Source organism: Mytilus trossulus, chromosome 12, assembly GCF_036588685.1.
Source record: "Mytilus trossulus isolate FHL-02 chromosome 12, PNRI_Mtr1.1.1.hap1, whole genome shotgun sequence".
In the NCBI taxonomy this organism is placed as follows: Eukaryota; Metazoa; Mollusca; class Bivalvia; order Mytilida; family Mytilidae; genus Mytilus; species Mytilus trossulus.
In genome coordinates, this window is record NC_086384.1 from 54,658,983 (window position 1) to 54,686,306 (window position 27,324).

Here is a 27,324-nt window from a genome sequence, read left to right on the forward strand (position 1 = left end):
ATATGGCAAGATCTTTTCTCTGACAAGTCAGACGGAGAGGGCGTCAATTTGTTTAAAAGTGGGAGTATTAAGAAGGGGAGGTTTGAGATTTCCAAAAAATCACTGGCCTTTGTTATTCTTGTATGATTTTTATCTTAAATTTATTTTTTTTGGTTTAATTCGGAGTTCAGTATGATGTCCGGTATCACAGAACTAGTATACATATTTGTTTAGGGGCCAGCGGAAAGGAGTTTCTCGTTGCATTGAATACCCATTGGTGGCCTTCGTTTCTTGTCTGCTCCATGGTCGGGTTGTTGTCTCTTTGACACATTCCCCAACTCCATTCTCAAATTTATGTAGGTAACGCGTGTAGTAAAAAATTAACAGTTTCATAGTTTAACGAACATGGTCATTAAAAAATATATAGAGGGGACACCTCCTAGTATATTTCGATCTAGTACCATGATCATGCTTTTAGATCTGTATCTGTAGGAGAACGTTGTAGACACAAATACCGGCTTTAAAACAACGGTAGAGAGAGCGCCGTCGATGCACGAGAGTAGTTTCTGAACGGCTGTCAACGCTCGGTGTACGCACTACACTTCTTCAATGTGGTTCGATTTTAATAATGTTTTTAGGAGAGAAAAAATGAGTTAAAATATTGTTGTATTTTACTCGTTGAGATCTCAAAACGTTTCGTGTAGGTTTTAATCTGCATATTTGTTCCCAATATTTCTTGACTGATTATTGTTAAATCGGGTCCTTGGCAGCAATTTAGTGTTCTTTTTGGACAAGCTTTTTTTTCAAATTGTCTGGTTCTATATCACTGCAACCACCTCGTACAGAAATATTAGCTTCTGATTTGAGCGTCTTGTCTGTATGTCTTGTAGTTTCAGATTGGTGAGCGTGTTTGAGACGCAACCAACTTCTCTGGATTTGTACTCTCCTGTTATAAATCTGACAGTTTATCGGTTTATTCTTTCAAGCTTATTGATGTTTGTAGATGTGAACTGGTCCCATACTATTGTCGATATGATATCTTATTATTGACCTGAACATTTGAATTTACGCTGTTTTCTCGCATTCCGGTTGACAATATCTCAAATTTTAGTTTTCTCGTTCCTTTATATTTTATTACAAAATAGTGCATATTCAACACAGTTTTGATATATATATATAGTATACATTAAATAAGTGACTCATTTAAAATAATTTTTCATTCAGTTTGTTTTACAAAGTACCTATATGATATCATCAAACATTTGTATAGATATAGGAAGATGTGGTATGAGCGCCAATGAGACAATTCTCCATCCAAATAACAAATTATGAAAGTAACCCATTATAGGTCAAGATACTGCCTTCAACACGGAGCCCTGGCTCACACCGAGCAACAGGCTATAAAGGACCCTAAAATTACTAGTGCAAAACCATTCAAACGGGAAACCAACAGTCTAATCAATTACTGTACATCAGATTCCTGATTTATGTTCATTACTCAGGAGCTAAAAAAAGACTGTTCGTCCATTTGTTTCTTGTATTAAAACATATCATTAGATATTTACATTCTTTTCTGAAATTTCAATATTGAGATTATAATATTAATGAATGATGGTTGTCAAACCATTTCTGCCTTTATACATTGAGTCCAAAATTGGTGGGCCCAGGAAAATATTAGTATTTTTCCAGCACCGTCTTATATTTCATATTTTGAGTCTTGTTTTGACCCGGTTAAATATTAATTAGAAATTTCTTGCCAAGTGACAGTCATATATTTGCGAAGTTGATAAAGAAGCGCGTTCCAGCGACACATCCATATACCATGTATACCTTCATAAAGAAAGTGGCATACCTCATTGCATGTTTGGTGACCAGTACATTAAATAAATATGTTTATACGAGGTGACCTAAATATAAAACCGAGTCCCTGTTATACATGCCATATAAAACAAACAATGTATTTATTTATTTGTTATTTTTTATATGTATGCGCTGTACATTATTGAATTAAACTCCTTTGGTATACATTCCACATGGAGGTACTCCGACTTACAAGCGGATTATACACCGAAGAAGAACCCGAGCGCCATCTGTCGTCAAAATGATCGTTAGCATAATACATCGAGGACTTCCCAGACATCTACAATTCACGAATCGACAAATCACATGTTACAAGTTACAAAACATCAATATACAAAAAGACAATTTGCCAATAAAGAATTATGAAATCTACAAGTTACAAATTGACAATTAACAAATGAAGAATTTTGATACAAAGATACAAGTTACAAATCGAATGAAGCATTATGAAATTGCACAGTTACAAGTTACAAATTGACAATTTACGAATTAGGCATTATGAATTTAACAATAACAAGCTACAAATTGACAATTTACGAATTTTCAATTTAGAAATTACAAAGTTACAAGTTACGAATTGACATGTTACGAATTAAGAATTTTGACCCCGTTGGCTTTCCATAGATACGTACAATTGCGGATTTAATGGAATAATATAACAATAGGCATACAACTCAACTGGATCATGAAGTTTAGCTCATGTACACCTACAAGTTACATTTGCAACGATTAATCTATAAGATATTAATACATTAAAAAATTGAAATGCCAAAAATAGTAGTACGAAATGTATGATAATTACTAGTAAACATTTTCATAAATAAATCCATAAAATTGTAAATTAACGTACCCATTACTAAACTAAATAGGTACTAGTATAAGAAGATGAGGTAAACATGGATGAATGCCAATGAGACAACTCTCCATCCGAGTCACACTTTGTAAAAGTAAACCATTATAGATTAAAGTATGGTCTTAAACACGGAGCATTGGCTCACATCAAACAGTGAATTATAAAGGGTCACAAAAAATGGCTAGTGTAAAACCATTCAAACGGGAAAACCAACAGTCTAATCTATAAAACAAAACGAAAAGCGAGAAACACTTATGAACCACATCAACAATCGACAACCAATAAACATCAGGTTCAGCTTACTTTGAGGTATGGGTTTTTCCTTTATCATTGAAGGTCGATCAATGTACTGTGACCCTCAGCTTACTTTGAGGTATGGGTTCTGTCTAATTATTGAAGGTTGATCAATGTACTATGACCCTCAGCTTACTTTGAGGTATGGGTTTTGTCTCATTATTGAAGGTCGATCAATGTACTGTGACCCTCAGTTTACTTTGAGGTATGGGTTTTGTCTCATTATTGAAGGTCGATCAATGTACTGTGACCCTCAGTTTACTTTGAGGTATGGGTTTTGTCTCATTATTGAAGGTCGATCAATGTACTGTGACCCTCAGTTTACTTTGAGGTATGGGTTTTGTCTCATTATTGAAGGTGGATCAATGTACTATGACCCTCAGCTTACTTTGAGGTATGGGTTTTGTCTCATTATTGAAGGTCGATCAATGTACTGTGACCCTCAGTTACTTTGAGGTATGCGTTTTGTCTCATTATTGAAGGTCGATCAATGTACTGTGACCATCAGGTTACCATGAGGTATGGGTTTTGCCTCATTATTGAAGGTCGATCAATGTACTGTGACCCTCAGCTTACTTTGAGGTATGGGTTCTGTCTAATTATTGAAGGTTGATCAATGTACTATGACCCTCAGCTTACTTTGAGGTATGGGTTTTGTCTCATTATTGAAGGTCGATCAATGTACTGTGACCCTCAGTTTACTTTGAGGTATGGGTTTTGTCTCATTATTGAAGGTGGATCAATGTACTATGACCCTCAGCTTACTTTGAGGTATGGGTTTTGTCTCATTATTGAAGGTTGATCAATGTACTATGACCCTCAGCTTACTTTGAGGTATGGGTTTTGTCTCATTATTGAAGGTCGATCAATGTACTGTGACCCTCAGTTTACTTTGAGGTATGGGTTTTGTCTCATTATTGAAGGTGGATCAATGTACTGTGACCCTCAGCTTACTTTGAGGTATGGGTTCTGTCTCATTATTGAAGGTGGATCAATGTACTGTGACCATCAGCTTACTTTGAGGTATGGGTTTTGTCTCATTATTGAAGGTTGATCAATTTACTGTGACCCTCAGTTTACTTTGGAGTATGGGTTTTGTCTCATTATTGAAGGTCGGTCAATGTACTGTGACCATCAGCTTACTATGAGGCATGGATTTTGTCTCATTATTGAAGGTAGAGCAATGTACTGTGACCATCAGAATACTTTGAGGTATGGGTTTTGTCTCATTATTGAAGGTCGATCAATGTACTGTGACCCTCAGTTTACTTTGGAGTATGGGTTTTGTCTCATTATTGAAGGTCGGTCAATGTACTGTAACCATCAGCTTACTTTGAGGAATGGGTTATATCTCATTATTGAAGGTCAATCAATGTAGTGTTACCCTTAGCTCATTTTGAGGTATGGGTTTTGTCTCATTATTAAAGGTCGATCAATGTTCTCTGACCCTCAGCTTACTTTGAGGTATGGGTTTTGCCTCATTATTGGAGGTTGATCAACGTACTGTGATCCTTAGTTTACTTTAAGGTATGGGTTTTGTCTCAATATTGAAGGTTGATCAATGTACCACGACCCTCAGATTACTTTGAGGTATGGGTTTTGCCTCATTATTGAAGGTCAATCAATGTACTGTGAGCATCAGCTTTCTTTGAGGTATGGGTTTTGTCTCATTATTGAAGGTCGATCAATTTACTATGACCCTCAGCTTACTTTGAGGTATGGGTTTTGTCTCATTATTGAAGGTCGATCAATTTACTATGACCCTCAGCTTACTTTGAGGTATGGGTTTTGTCTCATTACTGCAGGTGGATCAATGTATTGTGATCAACAGTTTAATTTGAGGTATGGGTTCTGTCTCATTATTGAAGGTGGATAAATGTACTGTGACCATCAGATTACTTTGAGATATTGCTTTGTGTCATTATTGAAGGTCGAATAATTTACTGTGACCCTCAGATTACTTTGAGGTGTGGTTTTTGTCTCATTATTGAAGGTGGATCAATGTACTGTGACCATCAGCTTACTTTGAGGTAGTGGTTTTGCCTCATTATTGAAGGTAGATCAATGTACTGGGATCCTGAGTTTACTTTGAAGTATGGGTTTTGTCTCATTATTGAAGGTCGATCAATTTACTGTGACCCTCAGATTACTTTGAGGTGTGGTTTTTGTCTCATTATTGAAGGTCGATCAATGTACTGTGACCATCAGCTTACTTTGATGTATGGGTTTTGTCTCATTATTAAAGGTCGACCAATGTAATGTGAACCTCAGGTTTCTTTGAGGTATGGGTTTTGTCTCATTATTAAAGGTCGACCAATGTAATGTGAACCTCAGCTTACTTTGATGTATGGGTTTTGTCTCATTATTAAAGGTCGACCAATGTACCAGGACCCTCAGATTACTTTGAGGTATGGGTTTTGTCTCATTATTAAAGGTCGATCAATGTAATGTGAACCTCAGGTTTCTTTGAGGTATGGGTTTTGTCTCATTATTAAAGGTTGATCAATGTACTATTACACTCAGCTTACTTTGAGGTATGGGTTTCGTCTCATTATTGAAGGTCGATCAATGTGCTGTGACCATCAGCTAACTTTGAGGTATTGGTTTTGTCTGATTTTTGTAGGTCGACTGATCAATGTACCATGACCCTCAGATTACTTTGAGGTATGGGTTTTGTTGCATCATTAAATGTTGATCAATGTACTGTAACCCTCAGCTTACTTTGAGTTATGGATTTTGTCTTATTATTGAAGGTCAATCAAAGTACTGTGACCATCAGTTGTTAAAAGTTCTATATAAACAGATATTAATTACAAGTTATTTGATGTCAAGCTCCCACAACTCGACAATCTTGCGTATCCTTTATGCCACCGTTTTTCAATTCCTGATGATTTTGATATTGACCAAGTTAAAATTTAGCATTTATAAGGCACGGTTTGTCTAAAATTCATGAAGTAATATTAGAGCATGCACAAATCCTTTGAACAAGTTTAATCTGAGTCAGGTTGGATAAAATGCACATAAATTATGATATATATATCATTTTTTCAACCTTGAAACCCAAATGCCTAGTTTGGTTCCAATTGGCCCAGTGATTTCAGAGATAAATATTTTTGTAAAAGTAAACGGACGCCGACGATTAAGAACGACGGACGCAAGGTAATGAGAAAAGCTCAACTGGAGGTACCATTTTGGCTAAGAATTACAATCATGGATGCAAGATGATAACTGCATATAATGCTATTGGTATCGATGAGGTAAAATGTACATGAATGCATATCTAACAATATTTATTTAACAAAAACATGAACAAGTTGTGTTCCTATACCTTTATAGTATTGTTTCCAGTTTGTTGTTAAATATGGATACCGTATTTTGCCATAATAACGATGTGCATTAAATGCTATGTATTCGCCTTCATACTTATATTCAACACCTAATGTTAGGGATCCTTTCGGTTTTGTAACACACCAAGCTCTTGCTATTGCAATAATGTCTCCCCATGGATTGAGGGCGTCGCCGTATCTACCGAGGCCAGAATGTTCAACTGAACTAAATGTAACAACCGCATCAAATTCTCCCAAAGTGTTATTGAGATACCGCATGCGGAAATCAAGCGGAACGATGGTTTTTACTTTAGGATGCGTAGAAATTATTTTTCCATACTCCAAAGTCAGGATTTCACGTGCTCCTGCTTCTAAGACGCATGCTTCAGCCCAAGGCCGTTCAGAACCTATAACAAGAACTCGGCCATCTTGAATTCCAGGTGCATGCTTTAACCCATCCCGCAAAGCGTTTATTTCGGCAAGACCGTACGGACTGAAAAGTGTTTGCGCTTTTGCTTGTTTTATGTTTTTCTCTATCATTTCTTCCGTCCAAATTGGTGTGAACGCTTTTTTGCCTAGATACTGTTCATCAAAATACCATTTCTTTATACCAACTCTACCATTCATAGTGTATTCATCCATAAGTTCTTTTGGGATTTCCTTTGGCGCTTGTGCCAATCCATGTCCACTGTCTATGTATTCGTTTCTGAATAAGGCTTCACAATTAATATTTGCCGTAACATGGTCAAAGTAAGGACCTGGTTCACCTTTTCTAGATGTGTTGCAAAGTTCACCACAATCATTTCGAATCAAATCTATTGGTTCCAAGGAACCACGGGTACCAGCAGGGTTAACTATAACATTTGACCTTTGAATATAGTTGTTTATAGACGGGGTTGATTCAGCTGTTTGTGTCATTTTGTGTATTACAAATAAGCTTAACAGCAGAATTTGTAACACGAACAATTTTGTCAGAAAACTTTTATTACATATTCTTGATAACGCCCTCAGCATGACTGCAATTTCCAATGAATTAGTCAATTAGTAAACCTGCAATAAAAAATAACATCCTTTAATAAAATCATGAAGTACATGTAACGTTTATAACCTAAAAAATAAGCAAATTACTGTTTCCGAAAAAAACACAAAAACAAACGTTTATTTTAATTACACTTGACACTGTAGATGTTATAAATGACCTTTTATGCATTATACCCATTATTAAGCCTGCAAGATACATGTATAATGATAAATGAATACAAGGTGGCATTGTTTATGACGTTTCCACGCTAAATTCGTTGGATAGTTTTTTTAAAAGTAGTCTGATTATGATATACATGATTCATTTAATAGCTATTATTAGCTCGAGTATAAGATCGTGTTTGGTTGATCATGTTTGATGTTTGAAGTTTCTGTCTCCTATTACAATTTTGAGTTAAAACACCATTTAAAAAAATGTATTATTCATGATTTAAGGGCAATAATTCTAGAAAAAGTTGTCAAACGGTATTGGCGTAAATTAGAAAGAGATAAAACTCGTATTTTATAACACTTTTGCCGCTGTTAGATTTTCTCTATTTATGTATAGCGGTTTTCTATTTTGTATCCATGTCGGCCATTTTTGGTTGGCAGGCTGGGTCATTAGATACCTCAATGATGATTGTGGACAAGTTTGTTTAATTTTGCACATTAGTTTCAGAGGAGAAGACATTTGTAAAAGTTACGTTCACTATCGACGAACGCCAAATCATGAATGATGAAAAACGTTCACTTACCCTTTAAGACAGTTGAGCTAAAAATGGGCACAAACTCCTGTGACAAATCAGTATTACACTAGAAATCAGTAATCATAATAAACCAGACGCAAGCTAGCGACCAATCCTAGCGACCAATCAAGCTAGCGACCAATTCTAGCGACCGCTAAAGAACACAATGAGAATCAACTTGTCAAAGAATCATAATGTGGTATATGAGAAAACCACAAAACGACATAATGAAACAACGTTCTGTTAAAAATAAAATCTGGCTACCAATACGGTTTATATTGTTTTTTAACCTTTAAATAACTAGAGATATCCATCATATTAAGTCCGATGGGACACTACAACATCAATGTCGTTTGTAGCCTAATGTACTGACTAGTTTGGTTGCTAAATGTCAGCATCAATATAAATCAGTAAAGGGAGAACGTCCCAGAAAATCGTAAAAAGTCAAAACATCGTAATACAATAGAAAAACAAAGGAGATAGGGTATCTTTAATCAGCAAATGCACAGCGAAAAAATACACAAAAAGCAAAGGAACAATCTTTTTAGCGAACGATTTTCATTCTCCTACATAAACACATACTTTATGTTATTATATATGTATTTATAGAATGGAAAGTGCGCTCCTCTACGTATTTTACTCTATCGAGAAGGGCAGTTGGGAAAAAATGTAAACTATATTTTGAGGTCTTCTTTACGTTTTCTCGGTTTTCCAAACTCTTAACCGAGATCGTAAACAAAAAACAAGGATTGCAAATAAAATATTAAAAACGGATCGTATATCTACCAATCACATAATAGTTATATACGAGTAATTTACGGATACGAAATGAGAATAAAAAGTAAACGAATTGAATTAGAAAAAAAAACCAACAGTGTTTGTCTATGATGATTAAATTTTGCTCGCACGATTATTTTTCATATTCAGAGAACCGTAAATAATTTTAAAAAGAACATATTTTAATAAACATGTGTACCTAGTTTCAACTTGATCTGACTACAACGTCATCTTAGATTCAATCCAATACAGTATAAATGGATGGATACACGGACAAACGAAAGAACGAACGAACAAACCTACAGACCAGACAACATTCTGGTCTTTACTGTTGTGTGCGGAGCATAGAATAACTATTTAATGTGAGTTGACTTAAACTCGTTCCTGTGTACAACGTATAAGCTTTCAAATAAACGAAATAAGAAATACATTATGTTCGAAAGAATTACTATATACTGGCTTACGAATAAAGTCCTTAGTGTGTTACTTGCAATTTTTTTGTATACCCCTTCCAAATGTATTTCTTCATGTTTTATGCCTCAAATAGCAAGAAGGGGGATTAAAGCACACTGTAAAAAAATTTGGGTCATGAATTTTAAAGTAAAGTAGTGATTTGGTCCGGTTAATAAGAAAAGGTTAACAAATAGCACATCGAAAGCTTTCAAAAGATTCCAGGACCCTCTTAGCATAAAATTGTCCATATTTGGAGTTAGAGCCAGACTTTGGATCGCCAGTGAAGTCTTCAGGTGCACTTTCCCACCCAGGGACTAATACGAGTTGAAGATATGGATAATAGCTTTCAATCTAACCACCTGCGGTCAAGAACTTTGCCGTAGGGGGTGGGAGTGAAGCGACTGCTGCCACCACCCGTAATGATACAAAATGAGAAATTGAGTATGTTGTTGTCAGCTTCCGGTGCACTTTCCAACCTGGGCATTTTCATGAATAAAAGGGTCTGGGCTAAGCTTTCAATCCCACTAGGTGTGGGAAAAAAACTTTGCCGTAGGGAACTGTACAGAAAGACTGAAAAATGAGTCCATACCCATAACTGTATATGTACCTCAGACCTATGGCCAGTGAAGTCTTCAAATGCACTTTCCCACCCAGGGACTAATACGAGTTGAAGATATGGATAATAGCTTTCAATCTAACCACCTGCGGTCAAGAACTTTGTCGTAGGGGATGGGAGTAAAGCGACTGCTGCCACCACCCGTAATGATCCAAAATAAAAAATTGAGTATGTTGTTGTCAGCTTCAGGTGCACTTTCCCACCTGGGCATTTTCATGAATAAAAGGGTCTAGGCCAAGCTTTCAATCCCACTAGGTGTGGGAAAAAAACTTTGCCGTAGGGAACTGTACAGAAAGACTGAAAAATGAGTCCATACCCATAACTGTATAGGTACCTCAGACTTTGGATGGCCAGTGAAGTCTTCAAATGCACTTTCCCACCCAGGGACTAATACGAGTTGAAGATATGGATAATAGCTTTCAATCTAACCACCTGCAGTCAAGAACTTTGCCGTAGGGGATGGGAGTAAAGCGACTGCTGCCACCACCCGTAATGATCCAAAATGAGAAATTGAGTATGTTGTTGTCAGCTTCCGGTGCACTTTCTCACCTGGGCATTTTCATGAATAAAAGGGTCTAGGCCAAGCTTTCAATCCCACTAGGTGTGGGAAAACAATTGCCGTAGGGAACTGTACAGAAAGACTGAAAAATGAGCCCATACCCTTAACTGTATAATTACCTCAGACTTTGGATGACCAGTGAAGTCTTCAGGTGCACTTTCCCACCCAGGGACTAATACCAGTTGAAGATATGGATAATAGCTTTCAATCTAACCACCTGCAGTCAAGAACTTTGCCGTAGGGGGATGGGAGTGAAGCGACTGCTGTCACCACCCGTAATGATCCAAAATGAGAAATTGAGTATGTTGTTGTCAGCTTCCGGTGCACTTTCTCACCTGGGCATTTTCATGAATAAAAGGGTTTAGGCCAAGCTTTCAATCCCACTAGGTGTGGGAAAAAACTTTGCCGTAGGGAACTGTACAGAAAGACTGAAAAATGAGCCCATACCCTTAACTGTATAATTACATCAGACTTTGGATGGCCAGTGAAGTCTTCAGGTGCACTTTCCCACCCAGGGACTAATACGAGTTGAAGATATGGATAATAGCTTTCAATCTAACCACCTGCAGTCAAGAACTTTGCCGTAGGGGGATGGGAGTGAAGCGACTGCTGTCACCACCCGTAATGATCCAAAATGAGAAATTGAGTATGTTGTTGTCAGCTTCCGGTGCACTTTCCCACCTGGGCATTTTCATGAATAAAAGGGTCTGGGCCAAGCTTTCAATCCCACTTTCTGTAAGGCCTGCGTCTTATAACACCATTAAAATGAAAGTAAATAAAAAGGTTGATGCCTCTATTCACATTGATCGAAAAAACCATTCATTGATAGTATGTCATTAGTGAAATGATTTACACTGAATCATCAATAAATTAAGGGTTGATTAAGCACAGAAAATGAGTAAACATTAGTCAATTTTAAAACGGCATGATAGTAATAGTTAAAAGGAATTCAAATGAAGAGATGTAGGAAATCCTTTTTGCCGACAAGCTGACGTTATCGTAAATCTTCGCCCTCAAATATAAACCATTACGTACATCGGATATTCGTCTTTACAATGTATGACAAAATTATAATCTGAGATGTTCACTTACAAGATGATATTTTGACAAAAAGTTAAAAAAAAAAATAAAAAAAAAAACCAGCAACGTCGCTCTAGTAAGACTAGAAAATATGATTTGAAAAGTTATGGAAAGCCAAACCTAAATATATTTTTGATTGAATAAATATTAATTATATTTCCGGAGGACTCAAAGTGCTAGTTTGATAATCAAAGTATATAAGCGAAAATCTAACAGAAATCGCTAGAGTGAGACCTCCTGGTCTGTCACTATACCTAACCATTGTTAATCTTGCCTATTTCGTATATAAATAGATGCTATCAAAAGGATTTCCTAGAAAATACCATCTTCGATATGTACGGAGGGCTTAATGTGTTACTTTTCAAATGAAAATCGTAAAAATTCAGATAGATGGGTACAAGGCGTTGGCTAAATCGTCCTGATCTATTAATTTTCCTAATATTACACATAGAGTTGGTTAATATATAGATATACATGATATAACAAGGAATTTGAATATCCTTCTCGTTCTATAATTATGAAGGGCTCAAAGTGCCAGTTCGATATTCAAAATATATAGTGAATATCTACCGGAGACAACTGAAAAAAAAACCCAGTGTGACCCTCCTTGTCTTTCAATATCCATACAGTTTGATAAGTTTGTCTATTTTTTGTTTATATATATTCGGATGCTATGAAAAGGATTTCCAAGAGAAATATCATCTTCGATGTATACGAAGGGCTTACAGTGTCACTTTTCAAATAACAATCGTCAAAAAATAAGATAGAAGGGCACAGGTCGTATGTGTCGTTGTTCTCCTCTTTTATTTAATGCGTTTCCCTCAGTTTTAGTTTGTTGCCCCAATTTTGTTTTTTGTCCATAGATTTACGAGTTTTGAACAGCGGTATACTACTAGCTTTTATTTAGATCTCCCTGATTTATCAATCTTCCTAAATTTCAGACACAAAGCTAGTTAGTATATAGATATTTATGATATCAAAAGGAAATCGGTTACACTTTTCGTCTTCTATATTTTTTGAGTGCTTAAAGTGCCAGTTCGATATTAAAAAAGTATAGTGAAAACCTATAGTTACCGGTGACCGCTGTAAAAACATTGAGACCCCCCCCCCCCCCCCCTTTGACATTTCACTAATTTTGACATTTTTTGTAGTGCTACTGTTTTGACGTTGGGTGACTGGAGTAACCTGTCGCATCGGCTTTTATCCTTCGTGCATATTTTGAATATCAAACTGACACTTTGAGCCCTCCGTAAACATTGAAGACAAGAAGTTTACCCAAATGCATTTAAGTCACGTTTTATCTTTATATGAACTTATTATCTGCATAGTATTGGGAAGATTGAGAGATCAGGGATCTTACCATCGCCTTATGCCCTTTAACCTGAATTTTGGACAGTTTTAAGCTGAAAAGTGACAATTTAAGCACTCCGTAGATACTACAGATGACATCATTCTTGAAATTCATTTTGATTGCATCTTTATATATATGTTACAGTGAATTTTTATAATCAGGGATTATGTAGAATTCCTGATTTTTCAGGGATTATGTAGAATCACTAAAATAATTAGTGTTATAAAGATTCCTTGAAAATGACTAGTGATTTTTTATAATCACTGATAATTTTAATTATTATTCTACAAATTCCCTAATATGATTTCAGGGATAATCACTAAATAAAGCTTCAAAAGATGATGAAACAAATTAGCATAGACAAATTATCATTTTTCTTTTCTCATTCCTTGAAACTATTTTAAGTAAACAGTTTTCATTCCTGATCTACTTATATGTGAATCTTAAGTGATGAGTTTTCCCCTTTATACTTAATTCAAGTGTTGAACCTCATTATGTTGGGTTGAAGAAAACGTATCCTCAAAAGTTAAAGCAAATTGCAGAGGAAAAACAAAATGCAACATATGTATTTCTCAAATTTAACCAATTACACTAGTGGTTCCAGGAAAGGGAGATCCCAAAAACTAATGGTCATTATTCACGAAAAAACTGAAGAAGGATATCGCCTTGCCATATATCATGGAATCTTGCTCGGATCTTTAATACAAGCAATCAGTTTGCGGTTGCTGATTTCAATTCATTGGTACCTTTATATTGTTGTACTGAAAACTCTATTTCTCTTAGACGTGCCGTAAAATCTGATTTGATATGGCGGACAAGGTTTTTTTCAATGTTGATATTGTGGTAAAAACAGATGTGAATTTAATAGATATGCCTGTAACAAGCAGGGCAAATGTGTAATAGTAGATGCAATCCAAATTTAGTTTGTGAACAAAAAGGTTATTTTTAAAACATTGTGCATAACATTAAAAGAGGGACGGAAGACACCAAAGGGACAGTCAAACTCATAAATCTAAAACAAACTGACAACGCCATGGCTAAAAATGAAAGAGACAAACAGAAAAACAATAGTACACATGACACAACATAGAAAACTAAAGAATAAACAACACGAACCCCTCTAAAAACTAGGGGTGATCTCAGGTGCTCCGGAAGGGTAAGCAGATCCTGCTCCACATGTGGCACCCGTCGTGTTGCTTATGTGATTACAAATCCGGTAAATAGTCTAATTCGGTAGGTCACATTCATGAAAGAGAAGGGGATTGTAGTTACGACGTAAGGAACATATCCGATATCATTTGTGAAATGGTTATTCCATAACGCTCAACCAACTCGTGATGGCGTCCGTAAAATTTACGAAGGGATGATTTCAACTTCACCATTTGAAACTCTTGGTTTAATAGCTTCCTTGTAAGCAGCAACCCTCTATCAAGAAAATCATGATAGGAAATGCAAGCACGGGAATGTCGTATCAATTGGGAGATATATACCCCGTATGCAGGCGCTGCTGGAATGTTGCTACTTAGAAATGGAAAGTTCACAATTGGAAAGCTGAAATCATCTCTTTTGTCGTAAAGTTTTGTTTTCAACCGACCCTCATTGTCAATTTCTATATGTAAGTCAAGATATGAAGCCGACTTAACTGTATCTGTAGTATCCTTTGTCTCTAGTTCGATGGGATAGATGCGTTCCACATAGTCACCAAATTTTGAATTGTTTAGTGAAAGAACATCATCTATATAGCGGAAAGTAGAGTTAAAGGATATTGCTAACTTCTTATCTTTTATTACATTTGTCAAAATGATTGTACCCATAGAAATAGTTTTGATAACAACAATTTCATTTTATTTCATATTCTCAACCTAAAAACAAATACTAAAACAATACAATAAAAAGAATAATCATTATGCCATTTAATATTTTCATACTGACTTTATCAACCCGCCCGTGTGGGTTCGCTTCAAATTATTAATACTGATACAATCAGTATGAAAAAGGGCTCGCTTGATATTATTACTGATAAAGTCAGTATTAAAAACAAAACATCAATTATTCTATATATATTTTGCATATCATTTAATTATATTGTGCTTATCATTTAAATATATTGTGTTTGACATTTCAATATTTTTGTGTCTTTCATATTAATATATTATGCCTAACGTTTTAAAATATTGAGGTTATTATTTGGATATATTACTGTAACAGTTAACTTTTTAAAAATATATTTCAATATGTTATATATTTTAGTATCATTTCAGTTATTCTGTATAATCCCTCACGTTTTTTCTAGTGATTATATATTATCCCTGAAATTTTAGGGATTCTACATAATCCTTGATTATACAGATTCACTGTAACATATACATACTATTAGTCGAATTTTATGAACATTGAAAGACCAGGTGTGTCTCACTGTCATTTATTAAAGAGGTCTTCAGTATGTTTTCGCTTAAAAAGTCTTTTATGTTTGTCTTTCCATAACTATTTCTAAATGTTTCTAGCGTGATCGGGTTTTGTTTTTGTTTTAAGAAATAATATATCTAAAGTTACATCTTTGTTGTCGTTCTATTGATAAAGATCTACATTTCATAAACACAAATCTCGACTCACATAAGGGTTTTTATTTTAGGACAACGAGAGTTTGCAACAGCTTGAAGGGGTCATTAGACAATTTCTTACATATCTTTTGACTCCTCTTATAATGTTATATATGACCATCATGCTTTGAAAGTTATCGAATATTTTAATTTTGTTTGGATTTTTAACCAAATTTCAATATCAAACCGACTGCTAGCAGCCGGTTGGATATTGAATATCGAATGACGAATAACGAAACGGCCGCTAACTTCACATATATCCCATAGAACTAACTATGCCCTAGACCAATACAATATTTTGTCAGCATGAAGTGAGGTACTGATTACGTCAAATAGTCAAACTTTACTTCATCCGGCTGACCAAACTAACAGATTTCGCACATGGGCCATAAATAGTTATCAAAAGTACCAGGATTATAATTTTATACGCCAGACGCGCGTTTCGTCTACATAAGACTCATCAGTGACGCTCAGATCAAAATAGTTAAAAAGCCAAACAAATAAAAAGTTGAAGAGCATTGAGGACCCAAAATTCCAAAAAGTTGTGCCAAATACGGCTAAGGTAATCTACTCCTGGGGTAAGAAAGTCCTTAGTTTTTCGAATAATTCAAAGTTTTGTAAACAGAAAACCAGAGGAAGAGGTAACTAAGGATTCTAAAGTGGACAATAACACGTATGCCAAGACCAAGTCAGAGTTGGTCAGCATATGGTGGGATGAACCCAGTATGTCGCATACTTAAAGTCCAACTTAACGAGTGACGGCTGACCGATCTGAGAGATTCTCCAAGTGAGTCATTATTTCAGTGGTAGAGGAAGGGATGGATTTTGAAATGGCAAATAGTCACTTCGCAAAATAATTTTCAGCGGATTTGATTTTTGTTTCTCGGCAAATTGGTATTCAAATTCGACTTTGTCTATTGAATAACAATTTCCATACACACTCATCAGCACTCACTTTCACCCCCGATTTGGATTTAATAAAGTTTGCATACGACATCGATAGCAAACTTCTCTCCGCTCATCTATCATGTCCTTGGTATGACGATATTCTTTTTCATCTTTTTTCCATTCATCGGAAGTTATATTCCGTTGAGCGCTTATTAAACCTATTATTCCAAGCTGTGATGTATATGTATTCTAGATGTTGCATCTATCTCTAATTTAGATTCAGAGTATTCATTTACACTTTTATGTAAACTAGCCAAATAATTTCTTTAGTTCTGACTGGCGAGATTAATGGTGGCATAACCATGTGGTTCTGACCAACACCGATAGCACAGCAGACATGAACTCTGCTCTTGTGATATCAGGACAGTGTTCTCGATACATAAACTCATCATAGATACCAGGATTAAAATTTTATATATACGCCAGACGCGCGTTTCGTCTACAATAGACTTATCAGTGACGCTGGAATCAAAAATTGTTTAAAAAGCCAAATAAAGTACCAAGTTGAAGAGCATTGAGAACCAAATATTCCTTAAAGTTTTGCCAAATACAGTTAAGGTAATCTATTCCTGAGGTAGAAAAGCCTTTGTATTTCAAAAATTTGAAGTTTTGTTAACAGTGAATTTATTATTATGCATATGATCTGGATTCCTGGTCGGTATTTATGAGTTGTTTGAAATAATTTTGTGACAGATAAACGGAGATGACTTAGTTGTACCGTCAACAAACATAGTAATCTTCACACTTTTTTGTTAGCAAATTCATTCGAGTTCCAGTGGATCAGATATCTATTTGTTTTGTAAAAAAACACCCTTAGGCTGTGTGGAAGATAATGAGTGTATACTGTTTACCATATTCTGTATCAAATGAAGACGCTTATTTAAGAGATGAGATAATATATGTCTTCTTCAGAAAACTTTTCGTTCAAACCAGTCATCTAGAGTTTATGCAGTGATTTTCGTATACATACAAACATAATTCATTACGCTCGATCTAAAAGGAGTTAATTGTTCACTGCTTTCAGCTGTCATTTCTCTGTGTTGTAGTTACTTGTGAAGAAATATCGTTCACTTCAATTCATTTAAATAAAAAGATGATCTACTGCATGAAATTTACAATAAAAACAAACACGGCGAACATACTGGAAACGAGGATCGACAATGGTTGACACCAAAAGAATGGGATTGGTCGGGCAAGTTTAATTTTGTCGAATATAAAGGATCTGTGTTGATTATTCATCCTTCACTCATTGAAATGTATTTCGAAGTGCATAATTTTACTGGTCCCTGATCAGAATTAAACAAAAAAACAAACCCCTTGTAAAACACCCAAAACTAAAGTTATATCTAAATAACCGAAAGGACCAGGCAGCCTATCTACACGAGCTATTTTATTCTGTACACAAGGAGGATATATGCGAAATCTTGTTTGTGACAAAATACTAAGTGAACACAATCCTTCTATTCGCAAAAAATAGATAAGGTATTGTTAAATCTCGTATTGGAACCGACACGAATTTGAGCAGCGAACGCAATCATATTAACAATTCTATAGTTAAAATATAATAAATTGTGGTATTGTTAAATATCTAATTGGAAACAATGTTTGATTTGAACTTGATTTAAAAGAAAACTTGTCAAATAAACTGGCTGAGGAGATACGCAAACTCGTCCACCGTAAGTATAAAAGTTTAAAAATCAACGTGTGATTATTTGTGTGTAGAAGTAACTTTGAATACTGATGGAATAATCTCTTTGATTTGAATTCCCCCCCCCCCCCCCCAAAGACATCAAGGGATATTAAAATCATTCAAAGCATCATCGGGGTCTTTCTCATATAGCATTGGACGAATCGACCAAGAATAAAAAGGGCATAGCAGTCGAGGTACAAAATAAAAATTCATTGAAAAATATGGACGGTATAAATACATCAGCAAATCATAGTAATTATAATCAAATAAACACGTTAGTAAACTAATACTCCGTAAACGTGATGTATCTACAATTACTATGTAGCAGTGAAAGCGAAAATTTACTGTCTTCGGTATCTTTAATGAGTTTGTTTACTAAGTATTCGAAACACGAATCAATTCATCGGCTTGTTCAGGGGTCGAGAAATGGAGTATATAATGTTGCACACCATCTATGTGCTATTGTTTGAAAGACTAAACGTATCTTCTAGCTGTATGTACTTGTAAGGGCGTAAATTTACTACATCCAAATTACAAATTAATTTATCATCTTTTCAAGATATTCGGGATATTGATGATACTTCCTATACAAAACAGTTAACGTCTACTGATTTAAGATGATCAAACTAATAATTACCAAGTTCAACATATTTGACGTCTGATCTAATGTCGTAAACCAATTATTTCCTATCCATTTTCAATGTCATTATTTTTAATTATAATTTGTGTGTATTTAATATTTTGTATACATTTTATAGTGTCCATATACTGATGTATGAATTTTAACGGTCAAGATGTATCTCTTGTCATCTATAGCTGACAAAGCATTCTTGTCAACTTTTTAAAAATATTGGGAAGATGTCTCTAAATAATATTAATTGATTTGCTGTGATACTGAAAATTGTTTCTTTTCTTCAAAACTTATAGTTTTTAAATGACATTTTTCTTAACACCTTTTTGCTTTACATATATTTTACCATCTACTATGTGGGTGTACATTTTGGTATTTAAATCAACAAACTCGTCACTATTTAAACTATCATAAATAAGGCCAATTTCAGTTTGGTCATCACCTGTTTCAATTTTTCAACATGTGGGAAGATATCCACCCGTTTGAATATCACGAACTACACTATCTGTGTCGGTAAAGAAAAGTTTAACATAATTTTCATATAACTTTCGTATAATTTTGTAATTAAATTGTGATATTCATGTTTTTAAAACATAATACCCCAAGTAAAATTGGCTAAATAAATTTCAGCTTTGTTTTTTATATGAACTGCTATCAACTGTTCTGTATAAGTAACTCTGGTGTAAAACGTTGGTTTAGCCACACATTTATTTTTGCATTTATGAATCGGATCTCATGCATATATTATTTATAGTTTTTGCAAACATAGATCTTTCACATCATGAACATATCCTGACATGGCTATTGATCTGAAAGTTGTATTTTGATATATATATATATTTATCAAGCAATAGGGTATGAGCAAAAAAAAAAAATATGATACAAGTCCATTACATTCCTAATGACACATATTGTTTAAGATTCCAATAATTGAGCACATACTTGTTGCGGTTTTTTTTTTGTTGGTTAGAAGTGGATAATCATTTGGTGCTTCAAGTGGTTTTTTTTATATTTAAGGTCGCATTCAATTATTATCTTAAAGACTTTTCAAATTTGTTCCCTTTCATATGGATTTACCCAATCAAAATCTCCTTGTAGGTAATGGTTGTGCCATAGCCCTACCAAATAAATTGCTAATAACAGAACAAGTATTAAGTTGTTTGTATTTATTCATGGCCAACCTCAAATTGATTATAGGCTTTACCATGTTTTTGTTTTTTCATGGAAATTCTTGTTTTAATTGCCCTTTCAAGCAAAAGCAGCACATCTGTTATCTGAAAGCAGTTCCAATTAAAATTTTGTAGTTTTGACGCTTACATCATAAAGTTTTGCTCAAATGTTTCAAATACTGAGCATTTGAGCATATACAAAATCTTCAACACTCATATGTTCACCATTTATAAAGTTAAATCACAAAAATACTGTACTCCGAGGAAAATTCAAAATGGAAAGTCCCTAATCCAATGACATAATCAAATAATAAAACACATCAAACGAATGAACATCAACTGGCATATTCATGACTTGCTATAGGCATTTTCAAATGTAGAAAATGGTGGACTGAACCTGGTTTTATAGCGCTAAACGTCCCACTTGTATGACAGTCGCATCAAATTCCTTTATGCAAATCTTCTTTTGGTGGTAGGTTTGTTTCTTTCAATCTGTTTTTTCCGACGTAGTCGGTATAGGTTCGGGTTGTGCCCTTTGTACTTTAAGACGCTTAACTATGGCAACAGAATACGCATGGTCGAAAATCCTTTCTGTGATTGGACAAAATGCTGTCATGGTGGGTGATTTGGTTGTGTTTGAAAAAACGTCTCGAAAATTATATCGTGATGGAAAGCAAGTGAAAACCTATAAATATTTGCACTAGATCTTACAAAGATTTATATTTTTATTAAAATAATTGTTTCTCCAATAGCTCTTTGCATCCATGACAGCTGTTTATTCGGAACAATTATAATTTTTAATGTAAACTTTGTTGTACGAGCGTACATGACTTTTAGAACGCACCTACGCATGTGAGATTTCCGCGGGGTTTTGGTGAATGTAAACAGAAAGATACTACTTATACTACCAATAGTTTCTAGTTTTGATAACCATGAATTAAGTTTAATGTAAACAGTAGTAAATGTTTATTTGTTTCTTGTTATTTTCACTGGATTTTTTGACAAAGAATTTTTTTAGGTGTCGTTACAATATTCTTATATATTATTGCCTTAAACAGACTTAGTAAAGAACTTCTTGTAGTTACATTCAGATGGAGATTTTATTAAAGAGGCCCTGCATCATTAAGTCATTGTGCTTCTGAAGGTTATCGAAATGATAGTTTTAAACATATACTCAAATTTAAATACGTCGGATATCTTTTTTAAAGATAGTTCTTGTTTTTATCTACACAGTCATATGGATATGCAACCTTTTGTATAAGTACATTATGATATACGTCAATTTCTGTTTTTATTGTTTTTAATAGGCCCTTTATTCAATTTTACGCCAGACTGTCTGAGGAATTCGGCATCAATCTAAATGTGTCAATAATCGTAATTATCTTTCCTATTTTCTTTGAACAAAATAGTGTTGAGTATAAAATTAATCTTTCCCTTGCTAATTGTCAACTCTTCTTAATCAAATGTTTATTAACCCAATGTGAAAACGAATAAGAAATACTTTTGTAAGTTGATATTTCAAATTTTCATTTTTGTGAGCCGTACCGCGATATTGTTCAGTAACGTGGTCAGTAAAGTGATAGCGGTAGCGATCCTTTTTTGTTTACCCTCCATCGCAAATACAAACTTGAATAATGAGCAGTCTTCACTCGGACTTCTCTTGAACTGAATTTTAATGTGCGTATTGTTATGCGTTTATTTTTCTACATTGTTTAGAGGTATAGGGGGAGGTTGAGATCTCGTAAAACATGTTTAACCCCACCGCATTTTTGCGCCTGTCCCAAGTCGGCCCTTGTTAGTCTTGTATTATTTTAATTTTAGTTTCTTGTGTACAATTTGGAAATTAGTATGGCGTTCATTATCACTGAACTAATATATATTTGTTTAGGGGCCAGCTGAAGGACGCCTCCGGGTGCGGGAATTTCTCGCTACATTGAAGACCTGTTGGTGACCTTCTGCTGTTGTTTTTTTATTTGGTCGGGTTGTTGTCTCTTTGACACATTCCCCATTTCCATTCTCAATTTTATTATTCATTCTCTTTTTTGGGGGGGAAGGGGGGTCTTTGTCCTGTTTAGTAAAATGTTTTAAATAGTGCAACACCAAAAAGTGTCCATGAGTTGAAACTTGTCATCCAAAGGAGAAGGCTTTGATCTTTAACATTGATTATCGATAAAAAGTCTATTACGTTAAATCCTTTACTCTTTTGTATTCTTAAGAGATAGGCTTCAACTTCCTCTCCATATAAAAACAAGATTTATACTGAGACCATGTTTAATCTTTCTTTTTTTAATTTTGAGGGAATCTGAAAAGCAAATGCGCAAAACTTGAACTCATCTACCAACAATTGTAGTGTTATGAATTACCAACTTGTCATGATCTGGATTTGATTTTACTTCACACTCAAACTTAGATTCTAAATCTAAATACAAAATCATGGAAAAATCAATGTTACCACTTGTTCCACTTTTCTTTCTTATAGCAATTTTACTTTTAAAATTGGGAATGGAAATGGTGAGTTTCAAAGAGACAACAACCGAACGAAAGAGCAGAAAACAGCCGAGGGCCACCAATGGGTCTTCAACACCATGAGATGTCCCGCACCCGGAGGCGTGCTTCAACTGACCACTTGACAAATTTATGTACTAGTACATTGATAATGGATGTCATAATAAACTCCGAATAATATAAATGAAGAATTGAAAATCCTACAAAACTAACATAGAACAGAGACACCTGACTTGGGACAGTCCCTAAATATGCAGCGGGGATGAATATGCATTGTAAGATCTGTGACAATATGATGGGCTTAAAATATATATATAAATATATATAAAATATATTTATATTTATATTTATAATTATATATTCTCAAAATGTTTATTAAATTGAATAAAATAAATACAGGGGAATATCTATTAAGAAAATCATGACCTTGTAAAAGGTTGTTCAAATGACCGCTACGTTGCATATATAACATATTTACATGCAGACCATGTGGTGACATGTAACAATAACGATTAGTTAAAACACTGGACATACGTGTGTTGCAGACCATTTGGAGACATGTGGCAGTAACAATTAGTTAAAACACTGAACATACGTGTATTCTTTGACCATCAATTTCCAGGTTGGTCAAAACATGTCAATTAGAGACAACTTAATAGATATTCATCCCTGCATCTTTTGATTTAAACTATAATGGTCAAATTAATAGAAACCTTGACACTGTTTAAATTCTGTATATATACTTGTGTATTTTACTGTATAGAGGAGACCGTCCGTTATGGACACTGGTCCAGACGAGCTTGAATAAACTACTATTCCAAATAACCATGTGTTGTGTTACATGTGGTTATTTTTGGTTAACCGTGACCAAAGGATATTAAGGTAAAGTGACTTTTTATTTGATACTCTTTACTTAATTTCTCAAAATGGCTAGACAAGAATTTAATGCAGGGTCTGTTTTTCAAAATTTAGAAACACAAGTTCAAAGTTTCACTCAAAAGGTATTTAAAAAAGGCATTAATTCGATTGAAAGCTTTGATGGTTCAAAATCAGACAAATTAGGAATAGGTGTGTCAGATGTGAGCACAATTGTTCATGATCAAGATGCTGATTAAAACATTAAAAAATGTTTATTAGATAATGTTGGTTTTTTTTAGCGAAAATGTAGATATTTTTTATTTTTCTTATAAATCAATGGTGAAGGTTTTATTTTTTATTGATATATTTTTATGTAATCATTATCATAAGGGTGAAGGTACTTATAATAGGTATTTGATTGTTTTAGTCAATATAAAAGACTGGCAACTTTGTAGGTATTTGATAGTATAAGTCAATATATAAGTTTTGCGTATATATTGTAGTGATATAATGAGAAGTTTTTATATGCTGTTTTTTAAAAGACAGAATAGATATTTAAATAAGAAAAAAACAACACTTGAACATTAATATTTAAGAATTAAATAACAATAGGTAAAAATATTTTAAAGATATTGGTTATATTTTAAAGTATTTAAATGAATAAATAATGATAATATCAAAACATTTTTAAATATATCTTGATTTTGAATATAATAATTTGATTTTTGATTCATAATTTGTATCTGTTTACTGAAGAGACAATCTGTAATTCTAAAATATACGCGCCTATATACATTGGTATAAGAAAGTTTCATAAGAACACTTTTGGCGACGGATTTAAGGGTATTTCTGCGATGTTATAATCATATGGTTGTTCAAATATGGTGGACGCAGTTTGGTAAGTGCGTAAGCACATTTGTTTAGAGAAACAAAATATTCTATGGTATTTAGAATTCAAACCTTTATTTTCGCACAGTTATTGTGGTATTTTTAAAGAATGACGGACCTATCTTCAGAAAATAGCGCCTAAATGATTAAAATTGATTATTAGTGGTAAGTCCACTCTTAGAGAAATGTAGGTTTCTATAAGTTTTAAAAGTATTGACAGTTTTTAGCGATAGATGAAATATAGGATTATTTATAGAGAAGATAAATATAAAGTGAGGGTTAAAAATGGAAATGTTTCATAAGAAAACAATTTAGGATTTAAAATATGGAAATAAGTATCATATGATTTATCGTTATAAACAATGACGCGATACATCTTCTGCAAATATTTTAATGTGATGCTGATTGAATTAAAAGAAAATTAGCAAACCAAGAAAAAATGAGAAAACATAAAGGAACATAAGGTCATCTATAAATCCAGTTTAAGGGATATGACAAATGATAATAGTTCTGATAGACATAATTTAGAAAGTAGTCAAAATATACATGTTGATGAAATTATAACACCAAAGAAATCATAAGTCTAAAAGAAAGACGAATTAATTTTAAGTTTTCTCTCAAACATTTCTAGTTATCTTAATAAAATGAACGACTAACATGCCGTAGAAGTAGGCTTCGTGATGATTGTTTTTAAATGAAAATATATGTGTATATTAAATAATTTTGTTTTGTTTAATCTTTCTTATTCTCGATTCAGATTGCTCGCTGAAAAATTGTTGATTGTTTAGAAATCCTATAAATATCAGTAATCTCTGAATCACAGCTTTGTTTATGAAAAAGGAAGGAAAGTGTTGGTTGAATGTTTAACCTTATTGTAAATAATTTTTCATTCTTAATACTAGATAAAAGTTTATTTTAATAGTTTTTTTTATTGTTTTTGTATTTGAGTTTAAATTTTTTGGGTCCTTATTTCAAATAGATAAAAAGCAGTTAGAACTTGAGAACGACTTTGAACTATCAAATTTAGTAAATGCATTAATTTATTTTTGTTGCTATATTTATAGGTATTTGTTATTAAAATATTCTTAAGTTTAATAATAGGTGTTTAGCCAACAGAATTTAGTAATAGAGAGATTCAAATAGTCACACGATACCTTGGTGGCAATCAAATGGTGTCAACTGATGTTGAGGGCGATGGTACTGCCTACAGAGATGTTGAAATAGATTCTGCACCATTACTAGAACCAGCCACTAAGAACCATTATCCAGTATTGGATATTGGCTTTGATCATTGGACACAACGCAGACGTTTAGATGTACATAAAACTATACGATCACATAACTATATTGGTAGAGGGAATTGTTCTACAGCATCACAGGTAGATTTTCCTGTAATGTTTCAGCCGGTGATAACTGAGCAACCTAGTCAGGGACTCTGAATTAACAGAGTAGGTAAGCTAGGTCAGTTAGGAGTAAATCAACAACGGATGGTGGATCACATGATGGACGGATGGTGGATCACATGAAGGACGGATGGTGGATCACATGAAGTACGGATGGTGGATCACATGAATGACGGATGGTGGATCACATGCACGTTGAAGTTATAAACGACGGATGGTGGATTACATGCAGGATGGAGTTTCAACAATGGATGGTGGATCACATGCACGTCGAAGTTATAAAGGACGGATGGTGGATCACATGCAAGTCGGAATAATTGCAGAACTTCTAAATGACGGGAATTGGCGTCGCAGATAACAAATGGATTGTTGGAGTTGACGACGATCAGAGGAGCAGTTCACTGGAGTCGGGGTTATGAAGACGGTCCGCATTTGATGGTTGCGTCTTTTTCTAGGAATAAGAAGTTCCAATAGTTGATGTTACGAACTTAGTTATTCTCACAATAATTGTATGAACTATACATTGCTGAACATTTAGATGTTGTTGAACTTTTGAAATGATTTTATTTTTGTTGTTTTTAGGGAAATTTGCAAGTATTCATATTGTCACCGATTTTAACTAAAATATAAATTATATTTCTTAAGAAAGGGAGGAATGTGACAATATGATGGGCTTAAAATATATATATAAATATATATAAAATATATTTATATTTATATATATATAATTATATATTCTCAAAATGTTTATTAAATTGAATAAAATAAATACAGGGGAATATCTATTAAGAAAATCATGACCTTGTAAGGTTGTTCAATTGACCGCTACGTTGCATATATAACATATTTACATGCAGACCATGTGGTGACATGTAACAATAACGATTAGTTAAAACACTGGACATACGTGTGTTGCAGACCATTTGGAGACATGTGGCAGTAACAATTAGTTAAAACACTGAACATACGTGTAATCTTTGACCATCAATTTCCAGGTTGGTCAAAACATGTCAATTAGAGACAACTTAATAGATATTCATCCCTGCATCTTTTGATTTAAACTATAATGGTCAAATTAATAGAAACCTTGACACTGTTTAAATTCTGTATATATACTTGTGTATTTTACTGTATAGAGGAGACCGTCCGTTATGGACACTGGTTCAGACGAGCTTGAATAAACTACTATTCCAAATAATCATGTGTTGTGTTACATCTCAACTCTCCCCCTATACTTCGAGCCAATGTAGTAAAGCAAACACACAACAATGCGCAATGTAAAACTCAGTTTAAGATAAGTCCGAGTTCGATGTCAGAAAAGATAACAAAACAAACTAAGCACAATGGGAATGATACACGAATTACCAGAGGACTCCTAGCATTTACTGACATGCCAGCTTTAAACTGATTGATAAATTATGTCTTCATCATATGAATATCAATCACAATCCCTTCCGTTAGGGATTTAGTATCATACCATCTTAAAATATTTTAGAGGAACATATCCCGTGTCATGCCAACAACTGGTTTTACAAGAAATGTGTATAATCCGATGCAAAGACCCTATGAATGAACCAATATTAACGTCAACATATGCCATCTTAAAATTATAACCTGACAACTGTATCGTAACTATATCACTTCTTAATAAGTCTGTTAAAAGTTTTGGTAAGCATTTGAAGTAAATGCCGACATTTTTTTGCACTGTAAAGAATATT